A 24,499-nucleotide genomic window follows, 5' to 3' on the forward strand; every position below is an offset into this window, starting at 1 on the left:
CTTGCAAACGTCCCCATCTATTGACTCAGGGATCTAGTCGTGGCTGTACGATCCGTTACAGCCTTTCGTATAAGGTGCCTGTCATCTCGACTGCTAGTGATACTAGGCGGTTGGGGTCCAGCACGGCGTTCCTTAGTACCCTCCTGAACCTACGATTCCATATTCTGGATCAGTCATTGGATCTCGACCAACGCAAACAGCAATGTCGCGATACGATAAACTGCCATCGCGATAGGCTACAATCGGAAATGGTACGCATTTCTCCACCTTATACGAGGCATCACAGCAACGTTTCACCAGGCATCGCCGGTCAACTGCTGTCTGTGTATGAGAAAGCGGTTGGAAACTTTCCTCATATCAGCACGTTGTAGGTGTCGCCACCGGTGCCAACCTTTGTGTGAATTCTCTGAAAAGCTAATCATGTGCATATCACAGCATCTTCTTCCTGTCGGTTAAATTTCACCCCTGTAGCATGTCATCTTCGTGTTGTAGCAATTTTAATGGCCAGTAGTGTGTAATATCGCAACTAGCGCCATTAAAATCCTTCGCTTAATACCTTTTCTGAAAATAAGCTGTGCGCTGTTCGTGTTGTGGGTGCCCCGCCTGTTCCCGAGACATTTTCGCAGAAATGCCCGCGAGAAGTGAGGTGCCAGCGGAGGTGTTTCTAAATCGGCGCCGCTGATGGGCGCGGCCATCCATCAAAGCGCAACCAAATTCTGGGGAGCGGCGCGAGGGCCGTGGAGGCGGATCGGCGAGATTGTGCCGGCGGGAGGCGGCCCAATCAATCACGCGGAGCGCTGTTTACACCGCGGCCGACAAATCGATCGCGCGACCACTGGCCCCCGGCTAATCGCTCAGCCTAGGCACCCTACCTGGTCAAGCCTTGCCCCGAGAGCTTCCCACTGTGCAAGAAAACAATTGCGCTGAAAAATCGATACAGTTAGAAAGCCACTATGATCTTCGCCGCACCGCATTGGACCGTATAAAGTATCAATCATCGTCATAAACATAGCTGCTGTGAATTAAAACTGTGACACCAATAACGGTACAAACAAATTTTGCTTATTGTGCGTATACAATATGGCAGAAATAAAATGTGTCCGTATCTTATTTGAACACTTCTTCTTGTATTCCTGACTGTTATACATATCTGACTCCTTATTTTTCGTATCACACCTTTCGCCAGATACGATGGACTTCTGGAAAACTAGCATGAATCTTATTAAAAAAGGCAAAGTCTTACCATATCCCAGGTCTACCGCGTGCAGCATGAAAGTTCACTTATGTTTGACACAATGGCCGGCCGTTGTCGCCGAGCGGTTCTAGGTGCTTCAGTCAGGAACCGCGCTACTGCTACGGTCGCAGTTTCGAATCGTGCCTCGGGCATGGATGTGTGTGATGTCCTTAGGTTAGTCAGATTTAAGTAGTTCTAAGTCAAGGGGACTGGTGACCTCAGATGCTAAGTTCCATATTGCTCAAAGCCGTTTGAGCCATTTGAATCGTTTGACACAATGAGGTATTTTTGAAAGCGCAGCGGTGTTTAATACTGAGACTTCAGCATAGCGATCCAGGTAAATGGTTTTATTAAATATTTATTATCCGTTTATCAAGCAGGACTTATCCCATCAGTGAGTTAACAGGGGATATACGAAAATAACAGAATACGCATGGTGAGAGAACGAATAATGAACTATATTCTATGAAACAACCATTTATTGCCCCGACAGATCTTGTGTAGTGGGTTCCTTAAGTGGAGGTGAATTTCCCTTAAACGTGCTTTATATTTAATATCAGCAAGGGATCTTTGCTCAAGGATAATAGGATATGGATACTCTTGGTTATGCAATAATCTCTGAACAGTTTGGTGCTGGCTCAATGTGGAGTACGGTTGCTCGATTTGATTTCACGTGTACTGTTATTTGCCTAAAGTTGGCAGTGGCCACTTTGGTGATTCCGCTGTGGGTTTTGGCGAAACCTCTTCTAGCGTTGAGCTTAGGCACTCAAGAGGAGTTGGCCCGTGAAGCGAAACAGTGAAGTTCTGCCCCAGGATAGTAGCTTGTTATCTTGTGCCCGGCATCAGTCGTGATTTAAGTGACGCGATGGTGTATTTTATTAGACGTCGAACATACTTGGTCATTTTGGGACGAGGTGTGACCAGATACATTCTACAGTGTGGTGGCAACAGCCCAGAGGGGGTCGCTTGTGGAAACTGTTGACTCAAACGTTGTTTGGCGAGGTTTCTTTTTCAAAAGGTGAACATTGCATGTGTTCGATGCATGAATTGTTCACTTTAAAAAGAGCTGTTTGCCTGGGCCACTTTCTCTGTGTGTTGTTGTTCTAAGGATTCACCTTGAATGCCATTTACATATTTTAATGTGGTTTTAATGATCAGTTTCTGAGGGCCATTTTGTTCCAAGACGCTACTCCAGGGGGGATGTAAAATGCATGTGCGCAACGGAAAATAATAAACGCTAAACTTCAGATTTAGCCCTGTCTGATTACCCCCTGAAGCAGATCTTAGGATCTCTTAATTCTATAAATTACAAATTAAACATAAGTAAATGATGAAGGCAACTAATCCTGCTAAATGATAAACGTTGTTCCTGCTTATATATTCACTGTAGATTAAAAAAACCTTTATATTACAAAGTTTACATTTCCTTAGTAAAATTACTGATCAATTGGCTAACTCTGACCCTTATTACGATCGCGCGGTCTAATACCAATAAAGCGAAATGACTGATATCTTCTACGTACCAAACACTAGAAGACACCACTACGGTGGTGTGGAACCGCAGTGGAAATAAACTAACGTGATCACAGCTGTTTAGCTTTATAGCCCTAATAAGCCGCAGCAATTTGCGGTATCACCGTATGTACTGCGTCCGGTGTGTCGAAGTAATGGTTCTCGTACTCGTCTGCGACGATGGAAGAACTACAGACACAAATAAACTCTTTCAGACACAAGGGCGGCAGATGGCGGTCCTCTAACTAACATACTCTAGACTGTCCTCTCCTCTCTGTGTTCTTCAGACGAGAAGCGCGAACTCCCAGTCACAAGGACGGAATTCAGATAACGTCTCAGCGCCAGTATAAGCAGAGGACGTGCTCTCAAGTACTGAACACTGCATACTTAACGACGACTTCCAACCAGGAGGTGAAGTTCAGAATCTTATAGGTTCGCAACAGTGCAGTGCCGTGTTCAAACTATAAAGTCTCCTGCGAGCAAAGACAGCAAGTCCGTCTGTACCAACAAAGCTGATATCGAGCGACCGTCAAACACGGGTTCTCACAACGGAAGATCTCGTCTCTCGACGGCTGCCCTCCCAGCAAGGCTCAGTTCTCCACCATCGTAATTCCGAAAACGAATCATATTTCCGAAACCACGGAATATTGTCCCTTTCTACAGATACTTCCGAACGCCGACAAACCATATTTTAGTCTTTTGTCGGCCAGCGCGGAAAGTTTGAGAGAAAATACTTATACTTATACAATGGTACACTTCTGAATAAAAATCCTTGTAAATAACCCAGCCTGCGTTGTTTCCGAGGTGCCACTTCTCCGTTCCTCTCAGTTACGTCCAAGATTTGCTAAGTTCGGAAGTATTATCCAGTTATCCTTCCAGCCCCACTACCATAGCAGCCGGTAGCAGCCCGTCGCACCTGTGTTGTCTTCGCGCTCAGGTGTCATGACGTCTGCCTAGCTACTTCCTGTGTTTAAACAGGATCAACACCTGCGCGGGCCTTCCACCCAGAGCTTGAGTTCTGCCTGCCGTTTCATCACCACTGGCGTTGCAACCTCTACTACACTCCTGGAAATGGAAAAAAGAACACATTGCCACCGGTGAGTCAGATCCACCATACTTGCTCCGGACACTGCGAGAGGGCTGTACAAGCAATGATCACACGCACGGCACAGCGGACACACCAGGAACCGCGGTGTTGGCCGTCGAATGTCGCTAGCTGCGCAGCATTTGTGCACCGCCGCCGTCAGTGTCAGCCAGTTTGCTCAACACGTGGGGCGTGAGGTCTCCACAGTACATCGATGTTGTCGCCAGTGGTCGGCGGAAGGTGCACGTGCCCGTCGACCTGGGACCGGACCGCACCGACGCACGGATGCACGCCAAGACCGTAGGATCCTACGCAGTGCCGTAGGGGACCGCACCGCCACTTCCCAGCAAATTAGGGACACTGTTGTTCCTGGGGTATCGGCGAGGACCATTCGCAACCGTCTCCATGAAGCTGGGCTACGGTCCCGCACACCGTTAGGCCATCTTCCGCTCACGCCCCAACATCGTGCAGCCCGCCCCCAGTGGTGTCTCGACGGGCGTGAATGGAGGGACGAATGGAGACGTGTCGTCTTCAGTGATGAGAGTCGCTTCTGCCTTGGTGCCAATGATGGTCGTATGCGTGTTTGGCGCCGTGCAGGTGAGCGCCACAATCAGGACTGCATACGACCGAGGCACACAGGGCCAACACCCGGCATCATGGTGTGGGGAGCGATCTCCTACACTGGCCGTACACCTCTGGTGATCGTCGAGGGGACACTGAATAGTGCACGGTACATCCAAACCGTCATCGAACCCATCGTTCTACCATTCCTAGACCGGCAAGGGAACTTGCTGTTCCAACAGGACAATGCACTTCCGCATGTATCCCGTGCCACGCAACGTGCTCTAGAAGGTGTAAGTCAACTACCCTGGCCAGCAAGATCTCCGGATCTGTCCCCTATTGAGCATGTTTGGGACTGGATGAAGCGTCGTCTCACGCGGTCTGCACGACCAGCACGAACGCTGGTCCAACTGAGGCGCCAGGTGGAAATGGCATGGCAAGCCGTTCCACAGGACTACATCCAGCATCTCTACGATCGTCTCCATGGGTGAATAGCAGCCTGCATTGCTGCGAAAGGTGGATATACGCTGTACTAGTGCCGACATTGAGCATGCTCTGTTGCCTGTGTCTATGTGCCTGTGGTTCTGTCAGTGTGATCATGTGATGTATCTGACCCCAGGAATGTGTCAATAAAGTTATCCCTTCCTGGGACAATGAATTCACGGTGTTCTTATTTCAATTTCCAGGAGTGTAGTATAGTCAATCATTCATTACTCCATTCCGATGATAAAGAGACTCCGTCACATTTCATGCAATAAGCGTTAACAACTATTTACAAGGCGTACGTGACAATGTCAGTCTTCTTTATATATTGATATATACGATGTACAACCTATCACATGATACTTAATTGTGTTTGTAGCTCAAGGCAAAGTATGTGGATGAGTACTTGTAAGGTGCTAAATATAGCCACCTTACATTGTTCCTTGCTTAACTTCCATGTTGTTGAACACCAATCTTACTAGGATCTTTAAGTTGTGGAACTCAGATTTATTGTTTACCTCATTGCTAAGTGTTGTGCACTGTCACAGCTTACGATTCAAATGGATCTGAGCACGTCTGAGGTCATCAGTCCCCTAGAACTTAGAACTAGTTAAACCTAACTAACCTAAGGACATCACACACATCCATGCCCGAGGCAGGATTCGAACCTGCGACCGTAGCGGTCTCGCGGTTCCAGACTGCAACGCCTAGAACCGCACGCCACTTCGGCCGGCTCTATACATTTGGGTGAATAATTTATAGTTTTGCGAAATTTAGGAAAATGAGGTCCATTAGACCAGTTGTTCTTTGAAATTCCCTGTCGTCCATATGTATTGTCTTTTTCTTTTAAACTAGTAAGCTGCATTCCCAACATGTATGGTTTTTCACCACCGACAGTGAATGTTTTATACATCTCACCATTACTTTGACGGTTAATGAAATCCGTAACTGCATCACTGTAATTGTGTAATTTCGCTGAAAATTCTTAGAGAGATTTAGTGACTGGTTTAATTATTTCTTTTAATGTCTGTTCTCAGTCTCAATGTCCTAAGCTTAGCAGTTGTAACTTCTTTCAAATAGCCTTCCGTGCCGTGACAATCTTATGCTTGGTCGACATCTTGTTACATACTAAGCGGACTCTTTAAAAGGGTGTACCTTGTATATTTTCTTATCAACTTACCTTTTCCATTCTGTCAACCTTTTCGGTTAAGTTGTTTACTTTCATTTCAAGTGCAGTGACCCTAGCATCTAAAGTGTTTATCTCTCTCAGAAAATGCCAGAAATATGTCTATAGATCCTTAACTATAAGTCAGAGAGCTGAAATTTTCCATCTAAGTGTAGACAAATTCTCTTTCTATGTATACCCATCCTTTCAGTATTCCTGCAAACTTGTCCGCAGAGCAACGTATACTAATGTACCCTCTCTTTCGTAGCCATATATCGAGAAACTCCTGGAATTTGCATCTGTACCTACTGTCATACAATTTCTTGTTATATCAGTAAGAACACAGGGACAACACAACACTCTGTCGCCGTGCAAATATTCCGGATATTACGAGACATTCTAGGTTCTATGGAGTATAAACATCTCTCGATCTAGCAGAAAGAAGGTCTGACGTCACACAAAATAGCATATATGCAACAGACTGACTGTCCAAGAGATAGCAGTGACTTGAGAGCCATGATGTGGGATGTCACCATACGAATGGCTGCGGAACCTAGAGACTGTGGAGCCTAAATTAATGGCTAGTGAATCTATAACATGGTGTCTGCTTCAGAGGCAGTGAATTTGTTTAGATAAACCCACAGTTGCTCTGCCCGTCTTTGCCTGTGTATCTCAGAACTCTGCGGAATGTAGATAGCAGATAGGTCTAGTCTTAACTTTGTTTCAGTCGTGGGTCGACTAAATGTAATCCAAGTGTGATTATATTCTCTCTTCTCTTATGTTCTTAATCGTGGATCGACTAAGTAAATCCAGGTGTAATCATTGTTCGGTATATTGAAACCTGTTATACCAGACCTAGTTCTTCTCTTGAAGCACTTTCAGAATCTTCTGAGTCTCTATCAGAGTTTTTATCTACACAGAATTCTAACTTTTCCTTCGCCTGTTAGACCATCCCGTCTGTTTGCTAAGGTCTGGAAAGCGATCAGAATGCCGTCAGATGTAAGTCTTAACATTATTTGACTAAATAGGACACCGTACGAACTTCCCCTCACTGATTTGATTCAAACTGACAGGATGTGTAGGACACGACTACGGCTTCAACATACGTAAACAGGAAGACGCAACCCTCAATCGTTTTAGTGAAAATCGTGTTTCAAAATTTTACATCTATTTTTATATTTTGTATGGTCGCTAGCAACCAATGAGTCTGTAGCCAAGCATATTAAACGGCTACGTTAAGGAGCGCGAGGTCAATGGATCGAGTATTCTTCCTTGAATTTTTTTTTCACAGGTAATTACGAATTATTACTGTGCAGTCTGTCATTATGGAATTATTCATTTATTATTTTCATTATCTCGCGAAATAACATGAAAAAAGTTTTCGTGATGAAATTGGGGAAAAATGGATACACGAGAGCTTTCAATCAATTCATTATGGTCATTTTGTTGACGTTATTGCATCTACATATCTGGCAAGAGCAACGTATAACATATAGGGAATAGTTAATATTCCATTAGAACTCCTGGTAACCTTGGGAGAGCCAGCCACGACGAAACTATTTCACCTGGTGAGCACGATTTATGAGACAGGGGAAATACCCTAGACTTCAAGAAGAATATAATAATTCCAATACCAAAGAAAACAGGTGTTGACAGGTGTGGAAATTACCGAACTATCAGTTTATAAAGTCACAGTTGCAAAATACTAACACGAATTCTTTACAGAATAATGGAAAGACTGGTAGAAGTCGACCTCGGGGAAGACCAGTTTGGATTCCGTAGAAATGTTGGAACACGCGAAGCAGAACAGGCACTACGACTTACCTTAGTAGATAGTTTAAGGAAAGGAAAATCTACGTTTCTAGCATTTGTAGACTTAGAGAAAGCTTTTGACAATGTTGACTAGAATACTCTCTTTCAAATTCTGAAGGTGCCAGGGTAATATGCAGGGAGCGAAAGGCTACTTACAACATGTACAGAAACCAGTTGGCACTTACACGAGTCAATGGACACGAAAGAGAAACACTGGTTAAGACGGAAGTGAGACAGGATTGCAGCCAATCCCTGATGTTATTCAATCTGTATATTGAGCAATCAGTAAATGAAACACAAGAAAAATTTGGAATAGGAATTAAAATCCATGGAGTATAAATAAAAACTTTGAGGTTTGCCGACGACATTGTAATTCTGTCATAGACAGCAAAGGATGTGAAAGAGCAGCTGAACGGAGTGGGCAACATTTCGAAAGGATATAAGATGAACATCAACAAAAGCAAAACGAGGATAATGGTATGTAGTCGAATTAAATCAGGTGATGCTGAGGACATTAAATTAGGAAATGAGACACTTAAAGTAGTAAAGGAGTTTTGCTATTTGGGGAGCAAAATAACTGATGATGGTCGATGTAAGGAGGATATAAAATGTAGATTGGCAATGGCAAGGAAAACGTCACTGAAGAAGAAAAATTTGTTAACGTCGAGTGCAGATGTAAGTGTCAGAAAGTCTTTTCTGCATGTATTTCTTTGAAATGTAGCCATGTATGGAAATAATGGACGATAACTAGTTCAGACAAGAAGAAAGTAGGAGCTTTAGAAATATTGTGCTACAGAAGAATGCTGAAGATTAGATAGGTAGATCATATAACTAATGAGGAAGTACTGAATATAATTGAGGAGAAGAGGAGTCTGTGGCAGAACTTGACATTCTGAGGCATCAAGGGATCATCAATGTGGTATTGGAGGGAAGCGTGGAGGGTAAAAATCGTAGACGGAGACCAAGAGATGAATACACTATGCAGATTCATAAGGATTTAGGATGCAGTAGTTATTCGGAGATGAAGAGGTTAGAGGATGTCACAAAATGGAATAGCATGGAGCGCTGCATCAAACCAGTCTCTGTACTGAAGATGACAACACAACAACATGGAACACTGTACGAATAAGTATGAGACTGATTGTAGAAACATAGGAAATAATAATTATTGCAGCACTTGCAACGAATGCCGAGTCATTTTTTTTAGGGTTACATTCGTAATCAGTGCTCGGTTATCATACAATTTCACTGAGTACCACACCAAGTCTGTTGTTAGAATTACGTGGGAACGAAATAAGAAATAGAGTATCGGAAGCAAGATTCGATCCGAAGACGTCGTTCTTATGAAAACTAAGTGCTTATTCGCTTGGCTAAGGAATCCTCGATTACTGGCGACCGTACGAGTGATGTGAGCACGCGTAAAATGTTTTTGACTTGATTTTCTCAAAAATAGTTTAGAGTTGCGTCTTGATGTTTACATATGTTGAAGTCATAGCCGTAGCCCACACAGCCGTTCAATATAAATCATATCGATGAGGGGACGTTCGTATGACCCCCATGTAAGCTTATCTCAGCGACGCAACTGTGTCCGCGCAAACAACGAAAGATTAATAATATTCTTCTCGGGTGTGCAGCCGGATCATAACGTGTTCATGACACAATATTTCCCCTGAAGAAGAGTTCTTTACCTCACGAAGTTCTCAAAAAACTTCGTCCTAGTGCTACCGTGCCACCGAGATTATACGGTCTACCCAAGATTCATAAGAAAGGGGTCCCGCTTCGTCCGATCGTGAGTAATTTGGGTGTTCCTACCTACAATCTAGCCAAGTTTTTAACATCTGTTCTTGGCCCTCACGTCGGTAAATGCGAACATCACATTCCCAATTCTATGGTGTTTATTCAGAGGTGACGTCCTTGTCTCTTAGTCCCTGGGATTTGCTTGTGAGCTTTGATGTCGTGTCGCTTTTTACCCGGGTTGCTCTGGAAGAATCCTTGCAATTAATTGGTGAGAAACTGGATGAGGAAACAACCAGGCTTTGTCACCACGTGCTGACGTCGACGTACTTTTTATTCAGTGACAAATATTTTGAGCAGTCTGACGGAGTGGCTATGGGGGGCCCATTGTCCCCAATAGTCGCAAATCTTTTTATGGAAGATTTTGAGGACATGACGGTGAAGACGGCGTCCTTAAAACCAATCTGTTTCTGGAGGTACGTTGACGATACAGTGTTTATGGAAAGCCTACGCACACTGACCGTTACTTACAAGCTTCTAGCTGTCATCCGTCGTTCCAGTGCACGGGGGCCTGCGGACGTTGGCGAGAAGAGCTTATGCCATTTCAGATGGAGAAAGCTTGACACAAGAATTGGACCATCTTAAGGTTGTGTTCAAGCAGAATGGCTATACAGATAAACAGATCCGTCGTGCTTCCAGTTTGGACCTTCGACTGAACCACCAGAAGATACCTGCAAATCGGTGGCTTTTCTGCCTTTTGCTGGGAGCATTTCCTCGAAGATAGGAAGAATTCTGAAAAGATATCATATCAAAAGTATTTTTCGTCTCGCCAGTCAAGATTAGAGCGCTTCATGTCTCTGTTAAGGATGACTTGGGTTTGAGGAAGCCCTGTGTGTACAAGATCCCTTGCCACTGTGGGAAGGCTTATATTGGGCAGACAATCTGGACCATTCAGGACCGATGTGTTGAGCATCAGCGGCACACACGGTTGCTTCAACCTGAGAAATCTGCAGTGGCGGAGCGCTGTCTCACCGAGGGACACAGAATGCTATATGACGAGACACAAATGGTTGCCCCTGCATCTATTGGGACTGTGTTTTATAAGAATCTATAGAGATTCGTTTATCTGACAATCTTATTAATGGAGACAAGGCTTATCTTTTAAGTAAGACTTGGGACCCGGTGTTATCTGACATTAAAAAAACAACGTTGTTTCGATCGTCGGAATAAAATTTAAAAAATAATTAATTTTTGATAGCTATATCTCGATTTCGCCTGTTTCCACCTTGGCGGCGAGGTATGTCTACTTGTGGTAGAGGGCAGTTACGGCACCTTCTCGCGCACGCGTTGTGGGTCTGCTGCGGCCTATATAGGGGCCGTCGCTTGTGCTGGGAAGTCAGTTCCGGCGAGATCGTGCACCAGCACTCTCACCTGAAGATGGAGGCCAGTTGGACCGCGGAAATATTGTGTTATGATGTCGTTATGATCCGGCTGCAAACCCGAGAAGAATATTTTTAATTATTACACCGGGAAAGCCTTCTTAGTATCAACGAAAGATTTTTAAAATTTTTTTAAGATAATTAAAACTTTATGACTAACCCTCGCAGTGTCATCATTCATAGAATTATACAGTCTCCATTGAAACAGTTTGTGGAAGGTTGTGTAGAGGGGAATGGCGAAACTCCCTGGATTTTGAGGAACAACATTAATTTGAGCTGTGTGGTGCAGCTACGATAAGAACAGGAAGGCGCTCGTGTGAGAGTCCATTAGTCAGATTGCAGAGGCAGAGCACAGTTGGCGGAGTGACGGCCGCGTCGTGCCAGCAGGGCGGGCCGCCTCGGACCTGACGGAGAAGCCGCCATTGGCGGGGGCGGCGTTTCCTTTGACTGGCGCCGCACAAAGGAGCCAGATGAAAGTTAAATTGAGTGTGCGCCGCCGCCGCCGCCGCCGCCGCTGCCGCGTCGCCCTAAAACGGCGCCAAATTGCCTCACCCCGCCAGCCCCGACCCCAAGCCCGGACCCAACCCCAGCTGCTGCGCCGCAGCCGCCGCCGCCGTCAAAACGTTTTCGCAGTCATGATCGAGTTATCGCCGCATGAGAATCGAGGGGCATCCCAGGTCGACTTTGACGCGTGGGACCAGCAACAACACCGACTCAAAGGACGGCCTCGGCGCTTGATCGTGACGTCACGTCAGCTGGGCACGGCCAACGCTAAGTCTGTGGTTTCCAGAATGAGATTTTCGCTCTGCAGCCGAGTGTGCGCTGATATGAAACTTCCTGGCAGATTAAAACTGTGTGCGCCGACCGAGACTTGAACTCGGGACCTTTGCCTTTAGCGGGCAAGTGCTCTACCATCTTTTTTTTCTATTCTTTTTTTAAAATTTCCTTTTGTTCGCTTTTGTTCGTTGCATCCGCTCGGGGCGGACGTCGTGAGACATCCGTTTAAGTTCGTTGTTGATCGATTAGCTCAGTTTTTTTATTACAGAGCGCTCGTCTCCTACCTTCCAAACTTTACAGAAGCTCTCCTGCGAACTTTACAGAAGCTCTCCTGCGAACCTTGCAGAACTAGCATTGCAGGCATACTCATAGTGGTGGTGTCTCCCTCTATGACACAGGAAAATGTGAAACTATTAGCGGTAGTTGACCAACAAACATTGTCCTGAGAGATTTCTGCAATCAATTAATTGTATAATTCATTACACTTCTTAACAAATAGTGTACTCCTGAACTTAAATTCCCACCTGTTTAAGGATTGACATACAAAAACAACTTCATGGTCCAGCAGCAACAGAATTCGTGCTTCTTTACCTTATTTGTAAATCTGAGGAAGTTAGGATTGTACTGGGTTGCTTTTAGAAGAAACTGTGAACATATTGCAGCTCTTCTTTATGTATCTTGGTTGACTATGGGATAAGGAGCACTGCATGTTAATGAAATATCTTGCGGTTTTACACGTTTGGGGATGGGGTGGGGGACAGAAGAAGAGGCAAAAGAGAGATACTTGTTTTATCAAATATAATTTTTTTATCTTACAAAGTTTCTCCTTTCAGTTGCAAGAGAGTAATAGGTATCTCTTCTAATGTGCATATTTAAAAAAGTCTAAGCTCAGCAGTATTTTCGATGTATGAAGTTATTTTGTTTCCTGTTTAGAATTCCTTTCGTTGAAAACGACTATAATCTAATGACTGGCAACAGTTGGACATTTACACATGTAAATTAGTTCACATTTCCAGCGACGATGTCAAACGAAAATAAATAAATAAAAGAAACGAGTTCATTGTAAGGGGGCTGGGATAAGTTTCAATAACAAAATGGATCAAGTAAATATAGTTACTTGAATGTAAAATTCCCGAAGCTTGCAACGGGGCAAAACATCTTCTCGTATTGATCTACGTTTGTTTCTACAGGATTCAGTAATACAGAAATATAATCTTCATTTGTAGCTTTATGATAGCAAGGAAATCTTTCTTCTAAATAAAACTGCAGAATCCAAAACACTACCAAATAGTTTGTCTAAAAATAAGAGATTTATAGTGATAAGCACGCCCAGGCATTTCTGCCTGCAACAGACCTGGCGTTCGCCGTGCCTGGCTGACGTGACGTCACCAATAAGCGCCGAGGCCTTCCTTTGAGTCTGTGTTGCCAGCAGGCACTGACAACGCCTTAGGATTCCTGAGCTGTTCCTTTGGTACGCTAGTGTGCGCCGAAGTCCGAGAGAGTCACCTATTTTCTGAGACGACTCTTCTCGTGTCGCAGCACTTTCTCCGAAGAGCTATTTGGAAATGTTGAAACACCTGTATTCATGTTCGTGGTAACCAAATCCGTAGAAGTCATAAAATATTTTTATTGACCGAAATCTTGCACGACAGAAGTCGGTTTACACCAGCACAGTTTCGGGGTCGTAGTCCCATCATCAGGTTAGTCTGAAATGTAGCAGTAATGGGACGTCATGTCCATGATCAAACAACTGGTAGGCAAACGTCTATGGTGCATGCAAGACACAGTCGGTAGGGCACGCATGGGGAGATTGGTAGTGGTGGGGGCTGCAGGAATGCGCTTTAGGAGAAAAGCCGACCGCTGGAGGGGAAGTGCCATTCTAAACTTCAGCCTACACTCATATTTTTTTATGAATATTAAGCGGAGCCCTTTCACGCTCACACTTGCATGGTGACTATTCAAAAAGATCTGTCACGTCTTCTTTGGTTAGTATCTAAAAAGAATTCCTCAGAAAATGTAGGGATTTATTTTCGCCTGGTTTGTTAAACACTTGTCACTTTCAGAAAAGTGTCACGAGTGGGGAATTTTGAGTACCGTACAACCTACAAATGGCTCTTGCTGCCATATTAAATTTTGCTTGTATTGCCAAAACTCAACGGAGTTCACCCAGCCTCATCTCACTAACGTGTTGTGCAGACGCAATTGCGAGAGCATTCTGAATCAGTGGTTTATGACGTTTATGAAAAAGCACATCCATGGTACAAAATAAATGTGTAGTGACATCACTTATGTTGCCCCAACACCAACAGCATTTCTCATTACACTAGCTACCGAAGGCCCTTAAAAATTACATTATTTCATTGGAAAAGTATGTAGCCAGTGGAATAACACTGTAGGTAATGAAGTTTTGCATAAAAACGATACGGCAAAGCACTCTCCTATTCGTGCACTATCATTGGCGAAAATCTCATTTCGATATCTCAGACCGTTTATGGAATAAGAGGAATGTTGTACATATTTCACTCTGGATTTATCGCTGGCGCGGTGGGATCGCAAATGAGTACGCTAAGCCAGAACAATTTTCTCGAGATTGGTGGCAGACGGAGAACTCCACCCAAGTCTAAAGAAAAATTCAAAATGTTAATCAAATTTCATACACAGCAACATACACTCCTGGAAATTGGAATAAGAACACCGTGAATTCGTTGTCCCAGGAAGGGGAAACCTTATTGACACATTCCTGGGGTCAGATACACCACATGATCACACTGACAGAACCACAGGCACATAGACACAGGCAACAGAGCATGCACAATGTCGGCACTAGTACAGTGTATATCCACCTTTCGCAGCAATGCAGGCTGCTATTCTCCCATGGAGACGATCGTAGAGATGCTGGATGTAGTCCTGTGGAACGGCTTGGCATGCCATTTCCACCTTGCACCTCAGTTGGACCAGCGTTCGTGCTGGACGTGCAGATCGCGTGAGACGTCGCTTCATCCAGTCCCAAACATGCTCAATGGGGGACAGATCCGGAGATCTTGCTGGCCAGGGTAGTTGACTTACACCTTCTAGAGCATGTTGGGTGGCACGGGACACATGCGGACGTGCATTGTCCTGTTGGAACAGCAAGTTCCCTTGCCGGTCTAGGAATGTTAGAACGATGGGTTCGATGACGGTTTGGATGTACCGTGCACTATTCAGTGTCCCCTCGACGATCACCAGAGGTGTACGGCCAGTGTAGGAGATCGCTCCCCACACCATGATGCCGGGTGTTGGCCCCGTGTGCCTCGGTCGTATGCAGTCCTGATTGTGGCGCTCTCCTGCACGGCGCCAAACACGTATACGACCATCATTGGCACCAAGGCAGAGGCGACTCTCATCGCTGAAGACGACACGTCTCCATTCGTCCCTCCATTCACGCCTGTCGCGACACCACTTGAGGCGGGCTGCACGATGTTGGGGCGTGAGCGGAAGACGGCCTAACGGTGTGCGGGACCGTAGCCCAGCTTCATGGAGACGGTTGCGAATGGTCCTCGCCGATACCCCAGGAGCAACAGTGTCCCTAATTTGCTGGGAAGTGGCGGTGCGGTCCCCTACGGCACTGCGTAGGATCCTACGGTCTTGGCGTGCATCCGTGCGTCGCTGCGGTCCGGTCCCAGGTCGACGGGCACGTGCACCTTCCGCCGACCGCTGGCGACAACATCGATGTACTGTGGAGACCTCACGCTCCACGTGTTGAGCAATTCGGCGGTACGTCCACCCGGCCTCCCGCATGCCCACTATACGCCTTCGCTCAAAGTCCGTCAACTGCACATACGGTTCACGTCCACGCTGTCGCGGCATGCTACCAGTGTTAAAGACTGCGATGGAGCTCCGTATGCCACGGCAAACTGGCTGACACTGACGGCGGCGGTGCACAAATGCTGCGCAGCTAGCGCCATTCGACGGCCAACACCGCGGTTCCTGGTGTGTCCGCTGTGCCGTGCGTGTGACCATTGCTTGTACAGCCCTCTCGCAGTGTCCGGAGCAAGTATGGTGGGTCTGACACACCGGTGTCAATGTGTTCTTTTTTCCATTTCCAGTAGTGTATTATGTAACTTGCACCACACCCCAAATCATAGCACCCCCTATTTTTCATTCCACACTTTTTCAGATTTTGCGCTGCGCCTTACTTCCGCGTGAACGTCACAATGACTGTGATTATTAACGAAATCTTGAGCACATTATAATGGATCTGGCCCATGAAGCTACAAGTAAAGCAAAAATGATTTTTTTTACCGAACTGTTTCTGTAAAATAGTTTGAGAAAGATTGCAGGGCGTGCGCGTCGATTTTGTCATCGCCGAAAGGTGGCAAACTGTTGTTGGCCTCCCCTTCTGAACCAAAGGATGAACTCGCCCAACACTTTTGCACGAAAATTGGTCAGTGCGCATCGGTCACCGCACCCTGCGTGACCTATACCGTAAGTGCACCTTCATCTGAAAGGCTTATTTTAATAGTGGTACAAATCCACTTTTGTTCATATTGAGATACAGAGTCCTAAAGTTAAATGAGCGCTGAAAAATCTGCAGTTGAGATACCAGAAATATTAAAGCATATGGCTTCTTGCTAGAGATGAACCTTTCTTTCTGTTTATTTGGTTCATTAATTTCAGAAGCATTGTAGACAGAAAAGTGGAGGTAATGGACTTGTACCACTATTGAAATAAGCCCTTCATATAACACCCCAAACAGTGGCACCAAAGAACACCAACCTTCGAATGCCTTCGAATGGAGTGTGGAAAATGGCCTCTTGTCCCACAACTGCCATCGGGAACGCATACAGTTGAATGTTGATACGCCTGTTTGACCAGTGTGGTTACAGGAAGCGGACTCAGACCCCAATACCAAAAATGTTGCGGGACAGTTTTGGAAGCCACACATATAAAAATTTATCTCTATATTCAGTCGTGGACTGTTAATGTTGACCTGATTTAAGAGAGTGGTAAAGAGCGCCTCTAAATGTACAATGCACTTAACTTATTTTCTAAAGCTTCCTGATACAGTCGTCAATAGACCCGAGTGCTCGTAACATACATCAGACAGAAGAAAATGAAACCTTCGTATACAGAATATCTCCTTTACATATGATTACAGGGATGATTTTTTTTCTATGGCCTCCCGTCGGGTAGACCGTTCGCTGGGTGCAAGTGTTTCGATTTGACGCCACTTCAGCGACTTCCGCGTCGATGGAGATGAGATGATGACGATTAGGACAACACAACATCCAGTCCGTGAGTGGAGAAAATCTCCGACCCAGCCGGCAATCGAACCCGGGCCTGTAGGAATGATATTCTGTCGTGCTGACCACCCAGCTACCGTGGGCGGACAAAGGTATGGTGAGACCAGGTGTAGTAGACGGACCCCCTCTCTCTCGCATGAGCCACTTGATGGATCGATCACTGCTAAAAGAGGCAAGACTTGTAAGTAAAAAGAAAATTGAACTGATGGGTGTGAGAGAAATGTTGTGTAAGAAATAAATGCATATTATATGTGCTTGACATTATTCCACTCTGGGAATATTCGGTGCACTGTGTATAGTATTTTATAAAATAATTGTTTCATCTTTGACATGCCGATATACTATTTCATGCTCGTTCTTGGAATGTCTATTCATTATGTGACAAAAATTATTGTAGACATGGAAGAGATGCTTTGAAGTTTTGCCCATAAGATCCAAAGATGGCAACGTAGCTTTTCCGAAATAGGTAATCTGAATACTCTACTAAAGCGATCGTGGTATTTTGAAGTCTGTTGCATCTATTTTCATACCAAATGCATATGAATGAAACAAGAGGAAATGAATATTAGTTGATCTGTGACACGATATATCTTCGAACAAATCACGTGTAATCGCGAGCAGTATCATCTATCAATACTTGACAGATACTGGGCATATAAATATTTGATCAATCATATGAATAATTATAACAGGAAGATTAGAACCATTAGCAACAAATTGTTTGGAGGTGTGAATTCGTACTCCACCGGATTCTCGGCAGTTTGGGGCGCTACTACAACTCGTTCGACTTCGCACCTCACCAGTATCCAAGCTTGTTCGAATCAAACATGAAACCCAAAAGATAAATTTACCGCACAGTGTGTTGTATGGCCAGCGAAGCTTTTGACATGACCACAGTTGATAGTAATTTTACACAATATATCCCAAAGAAACAACCTTTCCAGCTAAAGGAATGAAAGAGACCCCTTTCATTATAGCGATCCTGGCATAGAAACCTGACAATTTCAAGCAAAATGTATGGATTAGTTGCTATGATCGAAAGTTTTTGAAGTGTTTTGTTTCACACTAATTGCCGATGCCATCCATAACCACGTTGGTCATCCAGTTGTCTGTTACACCAAAACTGCTCGCCATCAGGCTACAATGTCTATATAATTTTAAAGGACGTCATATTTCCCTTAGATCGCAAAATTGGTTATTTATGAAACATATTATTACAATTTCGGCCGTGTGGTCATTATGAAATGGAATACTGCCAACTGCAAAAACGAATCTTAGCATTTATATCATGCCATGCATACAGTACCTAAATACCAGTAGTATGCTATTTTTTAATTTAATAACAGTCATATGCATGACGTTATGTAAGTGTCATTCTATATCTACATCTACCAAGAAATACACCTGCACAATAAATTACCACAAGAGATTAAAGAAATTGCAAAAATACACTTATTTAAAAAGGCAGCTAAAGAGTACCTGTTATGGAATACATTTTATATATTGGAGGATTACTTAGCTAAAGAAGAGTAGGGGTTTGATATAAAATGTTATACAAATAAATAATAAAAATAATGGGTATAAAATATCCAACATTCCACATAACACGTTCACTTTATGTTTTTTTTTTCTTTCTTTTTTTCCTTTCTACAAATACTTACCCCAAAGCTATGCATGGCACAATACTAACACTTCTTCCTCTTTCTGAGGTCAACATCTCACTCATTACGGAGGGATGCTGACTCAGTTTTACAAGATAACAAATGGGAAGCTGAGGTACACAAAATGGCCCAAGACACCGGTGTTTGTGTGTGTGTGTGTGTGTGTGTGTGTGTGTGTGTTTGTGTGTGTGCGTGTGTGAGTTTGTGTGTGTGTGTGTGTGTGTGTGTGTGTGTGTGTGTGTGTGTGTGTGTGTAGTGACTGAAGTGTTATGAAACTATGTGTGTGAAGTGACTGATAGTAAGATATGAGTGAACAAAGTGGCATTACATTATTAAATAAGATATTTGTAAAAAAAGTGTTGCCTACCAGGAGTAAATCTAATGATTGTCTTTAACTAGAAGTCTGTAAATATATGTGTATACGAATTAGCTTATTTTAAATTGATCTAAATTTGTAAATACTTTGACATGTCCTATATCCTTGTAAAAAGAGGACAATGGATGAATAACGCTACTACTACTGCTTCTACTACTATATACGTTACTCCATTTGATAAAGGACTCATGGTGCAAACGTATAATTTTACAGTCAAAGGCGACAACATGTCCTTCAAATAGATTTATGTGAGTTTGAAGTTAAGCAGATTACTGTTATACATTCTGTAATAGTAATTTTGTTCAAAAAATCAGCAACCAGTTGCATAAAAGAAACTTTATTTCGGTACTGTTTTGAGCCACCTATTCCCCTGCATCAGAAGGTTAGAATTACTGTATTATTCACGAGCGTGGACAATAATCAGGCCTACGCAACATTGTACTGTAGTCACATTAATCATAGTACATCCACAAATATAAGGACGATAGGCAGCAAGTGTAGACATCGTGCAAGATGTGTCAGTTCCTGCATTATGTCTGCACTTGCTGCTTGGTGCCCTTATATTATATCTGCACATGTACGATGACATATGTGACAACAGTGCTTTGTTGCATACACTTGCTTATTGTTGACGCTTGCGAATAATCCGATAATTCTAATCTTCTGAACGAGGGCAATTTGACACTAGTACAGAGATAAAATTCCTTTACACAACTGGCTGCTGAATCTTTCAACAAATATGCTTAGTGTTGCGGAAGATGGATAAAGCGCTAAATTCTCTAGGAGTGTTTCTCATATGGGAGATAACGGGACCGGATGCTGCACGTTTGTATGGTATCTGTAATAAGCGTAATAAATGTTTGAGGATTTTTTGATTGCCGCTCGGGGTGGCCGCGCGGTTAGGGGCGCCATGTCACTGATTTAGCGGCAACTCCCGCCGGAGGTTCGAGGCCTTCCCCATGCGTGCGCGCGCGCGCGCGCGCGTGTGTGTGCGTGTGTGTGTGTGTGTGTGTGTGTGTGTGTGTGTGTGTGTGTTTGTTGGGGGGGGGGGGGGGGCGAGTGCCTGTGTGTGTTGATCTTAGCATAAGTTAGTTAAAGTAGTGTGTAAGTCTATGGACCAATGACCTCCGCAGTTTGGTCCCTTAGGGATTCACACAGATTTGAACATTTTTGATTATTGATAATTTGTCTTGAACAGAGGCAGGGAAACTTCATTATAAAACAATACATGAAAAGTACTCCTGAGAAAGGAAGGAACAACGTAGCTATTTGCTACTTAAAGAAGAATCGTAATCAGCTTCGGAACTTGGAAATGCGTGTATAATATCGCTGGATTATTGAAGCCTTGTATTTTATTCTATTAGCAGTATGATGGACGACGAGATGCACTACAAAGTGAATAAAAAACGGAAGAAAGGAAGGAGGATTACGATTTAATGGCCTGCCAACGACGAGGTCATGAGGAACGGAGCAGAAACTCGGCTTGGGGAAAATGGAGTAAGAAATCGGCAGTATGCTTTTAAATGAAACTCCCCCTATATTTGCCTTAAGGTACAGGTCTGCCAGGTGCGATACCGGAGTAAATATGATAAGTGCCTGCAGTTAACCAGCGAGTAAGTCGAAGTATAACGGCAGTAGGATTCTTTATAAATAGGAAGGTAAGGCAAAGAGTAGGTTACTGTGAACATTTCAGTGATAGTGTTCCGCTAATCAAGATCGACAATAAGCCAACATCGACGACGATATTTGATGTATACCTGACGGCGTCCCAAGCAGAAGATGAAGAGATAGAGAGAATATATGAGGACATTGAACGGGGTGAATCAGTATATAAAGGGAGATGAATATTTTATAGTCATAGGAGCTTATAATACCTTTGTAAGGGATGGTGCAGAAGAAAGTGTTACGGAAAAACATAGGCTTGGTACTAGGAATGAAAGAGGAGTAAGACTAATTGAGTTCTGCAAAATATTTCAGCAACTGACAGTGAATACTTTGTTTAAGAACCACAAGATGAAGAGGTGTAGTTGGAAAAGGTCGGGAGATCCGTGAAGATTTCAGTTACATTACATCACGGTCAGAGAGAGATCCCGAAACCAGACAATGGACTGTAAGTCATACTCAGATGGAGATATAGAGTCAGATCAGAGTTTAGTAATTTAAAAGGGCGTTCAAAGACTTAAGATGAAATAAGGCAAATGGGTTAGATAACATTCCATCAAAATTTCTACAACCATTGGCGGTTGGGGGAGAATGGCAACAAAATGAATATTGTCGCTGATGTGTACAACGTGTGAGTCTGGCGATACACCATATGACTTTCGGGAAAATATCATCAAAATAATTCCGAAGATTGCAAGAGCTGAAAAACGGGAGAATTATCGCACAATTAGCTTAATAGCTCATGCATCCAAGATGTATTGACAGTAATAATATGCAGAAGAACGGAAATGAAAACTGAGGACGTGTTACATGACGATAAGTTTGGCTTTAGCAAAGGTAAAGGCACCAGAGAGGAAATTCTGACGTTGCGGTTGGTAATGGAAGTAAGACTAAAGAAAAACAAGCACTTTGATATTATTAGTTGACCTCGAAAAAGCGTTTGACAAAGTAAAAATGGTGCAAGAAGTTCGAAATTCTGAGAAAAATAGGGGCAAGGGGAAAGATGGTTAATATACAACTTCCCTTGCTGTTCAATCTATACATCGAAGTTGCAAAGACAAAAAAAGGAGAGGTCCAAGAGTGTAATTAAAATCCAGGGTGAAGGGATATAAATTAAAAGATTCACTGATGACATTGCTATCCTCAGTAATAGTGCAGAAAAACTGCAGGATGTTCTGAATGGATTGAACAGTCTAATGAGTACAGAATATGGATTCAGAGTAAGAAAGACGAACAGCGAAAAAATTAATTTCAGATTTGGTGATCACTAATTAGATGAATTTAATTGATACTCCCCAGGATAGTATCCCTGGCGAACACTAAAAATTAGTCCATGTTCCACCTGGAGAGCTTCCAGACACTGAACCATGTGTTTCAATGACCATACATTGCCAGCTGGTGGAAAATGCTGACCTGGTTGTGGCAAGTCCGGAAGCTATCTCACTGTGGGGGAACGACCAAGCGGCCAGGTCTGCAAGTGAAGCATAATGACGTCATGGAGGCGGAGAGATATCGCTATACTAGGAAGGACAAAGCAGAGATTGGTTGGGTAGGCTGGGCGCAATGCAACATTAAGTATTCAAAAGACAAGCCACTAGGAAAGCTGACAGATGTCGTATACCAGGACACATGATGTCATAGACATTCGCACCGCTGCAGAGCAAACAGGAAGCGCCAACATCAATACTCCACCCTCCTTAACAAAGTCTGTCCCAACATCCCAGTGCATAGTTTCAGCCCTTGTGGGAGTTGCAGCTGTCGAATGGGAGAGGAGTCTATGGATGGCGACCCTCAGCTCGACTAGCTGTCTTCGATCATCTACAGAAGCACAAGTGTGGCTGGAAGGATACCGCTGCTGATAGCTGCACTGTCAGCTTTTGAGGCATCACTAAAGGCACGCAGAGCCGCCATCACCCTGCAGGCCTTCTGGAGGCATGATCCACATGACCTGGACACTGACTGTCATCCACCCTTGAGAGGCCACTGCAGCTGCTCACCTGGTTCCTGAGGCCAACACCAATGCTGATGGCTCATATTTCCTAAACAGGAGCTTAGGCCTGACCCCTATGAGCCAGAGAGTATTTCAGGTGAACCTGGCACCTTACTCCTGAGTTCAGATCTGCAATGCCAACGAGAGCACTTTGGAGAACGATGCATAGTGCTGAGAGCTGCCAGAGGCCGCGGGTCAATGGCCGCCACCTGATAGTCTTTTGTGTTGATAGAACTACGAGTTGAGCACCCACCTTTTTTCTGCTGCTAATGAGGCGCTGCTCTGCTGGCCTGGCTATGATGTGGCACTTTGGAAGACATTCCTGTATTACTGCTTACTGAATGTATTATTTTCAATGATATTTTCTTGGTACTCTTGAGCATAGCTAGGTCCCCACCACCACATCTCGCCCAGCTCTGTACTGAGGGCTCTTGGAGCCTGGGACCCAACCCCCATATCTCCACAGCCAGACTATGGGAATGCCGTCCGACAGATGATGCACCCTCGTCCCTGTTTAACGACCGATTGCTAGGATGTTAGTTGTCCCATGCTTTCTTCTGACAATCATGTACTTTATGGCTCACCTCTCCATATTCATGACTTTCGATCTGGCGACTCTGTTTCCTGATGTGGCCCTTGTGCTCCCATCTAACAGACTTCAGAGGAAAAAAGGAAGTTAAACTACACCACTTAATTTTTATGCTGTAACATGGCCCAACGAAATCCTGTGCATTGGAGTGATTTTCTGAAACACACAGAGGTGGCATGCCACTCCCTCACTTTAACAACATTGTTAGTCAGATTAACGTTCATATCGTAGGTCATGATCTTGATGTTACCCAGTACTAGGTTTGGAATGTGTGATTTTCGACTTCTTTACATGAGGAAATTGTGGGTACAATGTTCTTATAATGCACGTGTAACCTGTAGAGAACTTGTATCCGAGGTGCCATAGTGGAGGCAACAGAGAACAGGGAGAGGGATGGATTCGGGGCCACAAATTCTGAGTCCAGCGACCAGGCTGTGTGAGTGATTCTGGAAAGCAGCACTCAGTGGATCGCACCTGCAGAGGGACTTCTAGCTTTAGCACTCACATCCTGCCACTTTGGTTTGGACAGTAGGGCGCCGGTTTGCGAAATATTTTACCTGGGTGAAAGAGAAGTCTGTAATGAAGGCTGCCAGTTGGCGGAAAGTCGGTGAAGGAAACCATTTAAGAGAGACAGGTATAAACTGAGGCTTTGTGCAAACCGTCAAAAGGTCATAAAACTGAGTGCATTCTCATGTTAGAAGCTGGGACGATGTAGACAGAGCGGAAGGTGGACGTGTTTTGTGGAGGCAAGGCTATAACTGCCCTGATATAGGAAAGTTGCCAGGTTCTTTTAGCGAGCAGCAGAGACATATATACACTCCCGGAAATTGAAATAAGAACACCGTGAATTCATTGTCCCAGGAAGGGGAAACTTTACTGACACATTCCTGGGGTCAGATACATCACATGATCACACTGACAGAACCACAGGCACATAGACACAGGCAAGAGAGCATGCACAATGTCGGCACTAATATAGTGTATATCCACCTTTCGCAGCAATGCAGGCTGCTATTCTCCCATGGAGACGATCGTAGAGATGCTGGATGTAGTCCTGTGGAACGGCTTGCCATGCCATTTCCACCTGGCGCCTCAGTTGGACCAGCGTTCGTGCTGGACGTGCAGACTGCGTGAGACG

The sequence above is a fragment of the Schistocerca gregaria genome, chromosome 6 (genome assembly GCF_023897955.1).
Source record: "Schistocerca gregaria isolate iqSchGreg1 chromosome 6, iqSchGreg1.2, whole genome shotgun sequence".
Taxonomy (NCBI): Eukaryota; Metazoa; Arthropoda; class Insecta; order Orthoptera; family Acrididae; genus Schistocerca; species Schistocerca gregaria.